The 7,151-nt window shown below is 41.2% G+C and overlaps 1 protein-coding gene across 1 annotated transcript in view; it reads right to left on the bottom strand.

Moving 5' to 3' along the window:
* Nek7 (NIMA related kinase 7) overlaps positions 1-1,982 on the bottom strand; it is a 110,557-nt gene extending 108,575 nt beyond the window's left edge. The window contains exon 1 of the mRNA XM_015483350.2: positions 1,690-1,982. The gene's annotated coding sequence lies outside the window, so the exon portion shown is untranslated. The remainder of the gene's footprint in view (positions 1-1,689) is intronic.
* Between the last annotated feature and the right edge of the window lie 5,169 nt (positions 1,983-7,151).

Genomic DNA, 7,151 nt, shown 5'->3' with positions numbered 1-7,151 from the left:
CTCCCCCCCCCTCCCCAAAGCTCCAACATCTCTGCCACCCCAGCAATCACCCAGTCCAGGACCAAATACAGGATGCTTTTTAAGGACGAAGCTGACTGTGGAATAGATCTCACAAAGGATAGCAGAGGGTTCCTTCCCATGAAAATGATATCATTGCTCAAGTCATGTGTCAACCAGTTAAAGTGCACTGGTCTTTATCCAGTGTTAAAGCCAAGAATACTCAGTGTCCATTCAGCAAAAACAAATGCCACAAAGCATCATAGGGTTAAATGAATGTCTTTTTCTACTATTCCTTTATTTCAGGGTTTGTCTGGTTATCCCAAACATCCCATAATTTGTTTTTTTAGTTGTTGATAGACCTTTATTTATTTATATACGGTGCCGAGATCCGAACCTAGTGCCTCATACATGTCAGGCAAGTTTGCAACCGCTGAGCCAAGATCCCCCCTAAACTTTGTAAGCGCAATACTATGCCATTTTTCGATCACACCAGCAGCAGTTTATGGTCCTGTACAGAAAGTACTGACAACATACATACTGTGAACTTTATTCTGTAGTGCTACCTGACAAGACATACTGTTGTAGTCTGTAAGAAGTGTGTATACGCATGGAAAATGAATTCCCTGGAGAAGGAATTAAAAATAGCGGTTCTAAGTCTGACACGTAAATACGCTCTACAAACTGTGGGCAAGTTTTTGTATTGCTTTTTGTTTCCAATTTGTACCCTTGAAATAAGTAATCTCCTAGGAGGAGAGTCATTTCATGTCTGTAATATGTTTCCAATTTCCCAGTTGTCAGAATCTAAAGGACAGAAGTCTATATTATAAAGCAATCATTCTTTGTGTTTGTCTCCACCAAGAAATACAGCTATTTTAACATACTATTAATCTGTTCATACACCATCTCCTAAGGCCTGCACTACAAAATAAAAAGGCAACAAAAATTTAGATCTCCTGCAGCATCCTCTAGGTCGAGTTCGTTTCCTGACACTATTCAAGGGCCATGAGGTCTTCTCACTTTTTCCCTTTTGGCTCTCCTTTGTCTTAACTTTGCCCTCAGTCTTCAGTTTCTCTCTTTTCCATTGCCATCATCACCACCAAGGCTTCACTTCACTTCATACTGACATTTTTCAATACTGGTTCTAAAGTGTATTCTCCAACAGGTCTCTCACCCGACACCACCGCTGTACTTCTCAAATCACTTCGGATTCCCCCACCACCCAATCTCTCCCAGTGAACTTCACTTTTCTAAGTTGGACTGCTGCCAAATCCTGACAGATGGACTTAACCAATCCACCAGGGATAAATAACCGATGCCACCAATGAGCTTCCACTGGGGGGCGGGTCTTCGCTTAAGTTGGTTGGGTCCTGAAACCAAGGACCTGTTGCCGCCGCCTTGGCCGCCGAGTTTCCTAGTTACTCCAGAGTCCACAGTAGCCTGGGGCCTTGGGAGCCGGTGGCCGACTAGCACTTGCTGCCACCCATCCCCAGGGAAGGACCAAACCCCCACTGGATCGTGCTCGATCACAGCACGCCCCGCCCCATCTCCCCAGGCGGGGGATCCTGGAGATCGCCCCCACGATCCAGACCACCCTCCCTCACTCCCTCCCTTGCTCGCTCCGGACTACAGCGGGCAGCCCCACCCGCCGGGCCTCTGGCTTCTGCGCCGGAGCTCCAAAAGGCGACTTACCAGGAAGTTAAGAGTTTTCCGTTCTCCCGCCCTCGAGGGACACGCAGTGAGCCCGCGGTTCTGCTGGGCACCTCCGTGGAGAGGCCTGCCGGGCCGGGGGCTGAGGCTGCGAGGGCAGGAGCCGATCGGCCACCTCCCGCCGCGCCGCCCCGCGGACACTGCAGGCGCAGGAACCCACCCTGCACACAGCTAGACTACTCCTGAGTGCGAGCCTAGTGGCGGCGGCCCATCCTCCCGCAACTCCCGCTCCTCCTCCCGCAGAGGCCGCTGTCAGGAGTGTAAACATCCCGGCATCCCCGAGGAGAGGGGCGGGGCGGGTGCTGGCCCCTCCCCGCAATCTGGCTGCGCCGGGCCACTGCCCTGCTGAGCTCTGCAGGCGTCTTCCCCACGCCAGGGTGCCCAGGAGCCGGGCAACTTTCCCGGTTTCGGAGCTCCAGTGGAACCCTTACGACAAATCTTTTTCCACGGTGAGGCCTACGGAGGTGTGGAGCTACGTCCTTCTGCTCCCTTACTCCTCCTTCCTCGGCTGTAGCCAACTTTCCACCTAGGGAAGGATTGGTGGGGTTTTTTCCTTCTGTTTTTGTAGTTGTAGATGGACAGAATGCTTTTATTTTTATGTGGTGCTTAGAATCAAACCCAGTGCCTCACACATGCTAGGCAAGTGCTCTGCCCCTGAGCTACAGCCTCAGCCCGGGTTGGCTGCCTTTAAGAACTTGGGTTTTCACAATTTAAGTGTTCCCAATTAGAAGTGGTCCATCAACTCAGTGATGTCCCCATTCTTCGGGAACTACAGCGTTTTGATCCCATTCTCTTTTACCCCAGTGATTTGAACGACCTCTGCACTTAGTGTTAATGCATGGAAATGAGGAAAAGAGGCTAGTGTTCTCTTGTACCTAAGTGACCCAACCTAGAGGACAATGACTTTTAGGACATTTGGGGAAGGTGAACCACCTAGCATAGTACCAAGGAACTTTTAAAATGCATTTAGTCATATGTATATATAAATTTCATGCCACATTTATAATATCATAAGTAGCCCCCAGAATCCTATTACATGGAACTGCCCAACTATGCTTTGAATACAGTGGCTTCACTACTTCAATGAAACTTCTTCAATGAACTACTGGAGGAGACAGCTGGGAGGCAATATGGAGTCAATCATGTGGATTGGAATCTCAGCACAGTATTGATTTTGAAACCCAGTGAGAAGTTATTTAACTTCTCCAAGTTCTCCGTATCTTTATGAAAGAATATATAGGATCACAGGTAGAATTAAACTAGATAAAGAGCTTCAGAACAGAAAGTGGCATCTAAGAAGCACTCACTTAATCTAAGTCAATTCTGCCAATATTCCAATAAAATTTGCACATCAGTATTAAAATAGTTTGGAAACCATAAGCTTATTTAGCCTCTATATTTTATGTGTATGAAAGCACTTTAATCACTCACTCCTCAAAAACAATTGACTTCTAACAACCTAATTATATAAAAGTTACCATAAGTAGTACATTTGTTCAACTTATTTTTTATATGTGCTCCATGTCTGGGAAGATGAGACAAAATAGGGTTAATAATAGTTGCTGTTGGGTCTGGGGCTGTATCTCAGTGATAGAATGCCTGCCTCACATGTGTTAGGCACTGGGTTCAATCCTCAGCACCACATAATATATTGTGGCCATCTACAACTAAAAAAAACTTAAAAATAATAGTTATTAGTAGGTCTTTCACTGGTTTTATTTCCCTGCTAAAAGGGATAAGACATGAAGGAATAGATTATAGCTCAAAACATTTAAGATATTAAAACTATGCAATCAAGGTTTGGAAATTAAAAAATCATTCAAGAGCTCAAAAGACACTGATTCGAGGGACATAAGAAATAGTCATAAATGTGCTAGACAGTGTTCTAAGGAATGAGGTTACAACAGTGCACCAAGATATGAAGTCCTGCTCTCATTGAGCTTACATCATAATGGGAAAAGAAAAAAAAATATCTACTATGTCAGGTGGTGAGTCAGAGAAATAAATTTGGGTAAGGAGACATGGGAAGGGAAAGTGCTATTTTAAATATGTTTATCTGGTAAGGCCTCTCTGGCATTTGAGCAGAGATCTGAGGAAGTGAGAAAATAAGCCCTGTGGCTATCCAGGGATATAGCATTTTACAAAGAGCAAATGCCAAGACCCTAAGTGGAAGTGGGTTTGACATGTGTGGAAAAACAGCCAAGAGATAGGTGGGTATAGCTAGAATCCAGTAAGCAAGGGGAAAGTAGCTGGTAAAGTCAGAGGAGGGTAGGAGTACAACAAGGGGATTGATTTAGAATCGCTTAACCTTTAGCACTTATTTTCAATGAAATTGAGAACCATTGGAAGAATGACCAAATTTGACTTGGGTTGGGAGAAAATAACTACACTGTGAAGAACAGTCTGCAGGACCGAAGGAAGTAGAAGTTAGTACACTAATAATGATCCAGAAAAAATACACAATGACTTAGACCAAAGTGCTGACCGTGGAGATGGTAAGAATGATCTAAGAAATATATCTGAAATCTGACCAAACAAGATTTGCTGATATATTAAACATGGGTAAAAGAGGAAGTAAGAAGTCAGTGACTTTAATCATGTGAGCCAGATCATTTTGTCAACTCATACCAAATCCAGTCATTCAATAGAGAAAATGTCACTTAAGTCATACACAGGCACACCTTACAGGGAAAATAACTAGATATCCTCAGGGTAAAGACACTTCAATCTGAGACCAGTGGTATGGCGAAGGGCTGTTTCTTACAATCTTTTGCATTACACTTTAGAAAATGTAGTTTGATAGGTAATTAATAAGGTATCCTGATTTAAAGAAGTTACAAATTCATCATCGGACAAGATATTCCACTTGGTATAAGTATGTATACTTGTTATTTTATGAACACTGGCTGATAAATCAAAAATGAGTTCATAAAGCCTTTGTGGCTGCAGAGACTGTCTAGGAAAAATTCTGTCAGTGGTTATACAATGTGCAAAATATTAAAATAATCTCATATGTCCTATTTCTTCACTTTAAAAGACTACAAAACTTGAGCTAAATAGTAACTCAGGATTTCAAAGGTTGGGAAGACTGTCAAAACTGAATTCACTACACTGTCTTTGTAATTCTATCCTTTTGTTGTGGATAGGGAAGGTTCCCAGCCACAGGCTTCCTGGCACAGTGCAGATGTTAATGGAAAAGCAGAGAGGCCTACCCAAAGAGGCTCCTCTGGTCCAGGGATCATTAGAGCAGAAGCCATCTTTTACTAGGTTTCTATTCATCTCCCCCACCAAGCTTGCTCCAAAAATGCTGGTTTGGCTCTGTGATACAAACTGTAGTTTTTTTTATATGAACCATTAAGTATTTATACCCAATTACCATGCAGTATATACCATTAACTATCAGATTTACAAATAACATTTACAGTGAAGTTAAAGATATTACCCTTAAAATCTCTCAGTTGATATCAAGTCTTCATGTTTTATTGTTCCTATCTTTGCTGGCCCCATGCAAGCAAAAAATAGGAGGTAGTATTGATTACTGAAGACTAACCTTGAATAAATGTTACATACCAGGTTCAGCATAAATGCCATTTCTCTGGAAGGAGGGAGACTTAATTTTTTTTTTAAATACAGAATAATCACGAAGTAACATTCAGAATAATTAGAGATCCTAGCCCCTAGGGTAAACCAGAAAGGTCTAGCCTTCTTGACTCGAACATAGTGCTGGCAACAGGTGTATTTCAAACACTACTAGTGATGTTGGCTGCCATTGAACTTGGCAGCTAAATGGTGATGAGGCTTAGTCAAGCTGTTGAAATGTCTGGACTAAATTGAGCCAAGAGGAGGAAGTCAAAGTGCAGACTGCAAAAAACTCAAGGGATATCACTTTTCTGTGGCCCTGGCTGTAGTCACTGTACAGTGTCAGAAAACCTTTATCTTGCTTTGAAGATACAATTGAAAAACATTACAAAGTTACTTTTTGGCCTTAAATGGCCCTTCTTATTGTTAATGGGAAGTATGATCCATTAAAAAGTAAAATGAGCCATAATTTTATCCTCAAAAAAATCCCTACAATACAGAATCAGACGATTCTACTACATCCATCCCAATTATCAAGTTAGGGTATTTTTAGAATATAATTCATGATTACAAACAGTGGTATACCAACAGTGGCTTTTTCCCAGCTATTTTTGCAGTCCTTACAAAACAGGAAACGTTTCAATACACCATGTTTTTAATGTAGGGAAATGTAATATTTTATATTGGTTGCAAAATAGCAAAGAGTACAACTAACAGTTGATATCATGGTTCCCTTAGTCAACAAAATTCAACCGAATCTCGTTTCTTGCTAAAAAAGAGAAAGAACCAACATATTGTGGACAACAAGTCACAGTTACAAAGGAAGCAGATTCAGAAATTATTTTCCTTTCTCTCTTGTACATCCTACCACTGATGTGAAACCAAAACCATGAAGCCATTTCACAGGACAATTTCCTCAGCAGTGGGAGCATTCTTGATCATGTTCAGTGTTTGTAAGCACTTCTCAATTAGCTATCCTGAGAGTTGTGGTGATACAATCATCACATCCCAAAGGTATTTTTAATAAAAGAAAATATTTCAAAGAAACCTCTTATGTGTGTATGTATCTACTTGGAAAATAAGGATGCTATAAATATCCTGTGATTTCACAAAACTCAGTGGAAAGATCTCAAAGAGCCATGCTTAACGTTCCCTGGGTGGTCTCCATCTACCACTCTGACACAACCTTTTCTACATACTTCACTCCCCCTTGGCATGTATGAGATTCACTGAGGTCTGAGAGTTAAATGTTATGGTGTATTTCTTCATTGGAAATAAAGTGAAAGATAATAAGTATTTCTATTTCCTTTTAGTATTTACTAGTTCAGAAGAGGCTTCTCTTATGTTACATATGTTCCTATAACCTCAGAACACAAGGAATGAAAATTTACATTAAATAAAGTTTTATCTTCCTAGCCTTCTATGTTCATACTTACTTACAATATACATTTCTCCAATGTTTTTCTACAGTTATTCTTAATGGCAGAAGTGCACTTTAAAATGACTCAGTAATTATTTCTTTTGCAGTTCAATTTGCAATTTTAATGTTAAATCTGTTTGGAAATACAGGATGTAAGTAAAACCGGATCTGGAATTGTGCCACATCAAATCCAAAGGTATCCTGAAAACAGGTGCTGTCATCTTTGTAACAAGAAGCCTAGTTGACTATAAATAGCTTCAATAGCCTCCAAAAGTGCCATTCAAATGATGGCCACATTTTTATTTCTTTAATCACTGTCCTATCAGCTTTTCCATGCAAATGTTAGCATTATGTACAGTAGGAAGCACAGGTAACTTATAAAATGGTGTCATTTCTTAAGAATTTGAAGGGAAAATTAGATGTGTTGTAACACACCAGGAAATGC

This window comes from Marmota marmota, unplaced genomic scaffold (genome assembly GCF_001458135.2).
Source record: "Marmota marmota marmota unplaced genomic scaffold, marMar, whole genome shotgun sequence".
Taxonomy (NCBI): Eukaryota; Metazoa; Chordata; class Mammalia; order Rodentia; family Sciuridae; genus Marmota; species Marmota marmota.
Note: the sequence above shows the minus strand (reverse complement) of the source record. Positions and strands in the feature narration are given on the sequence as shown.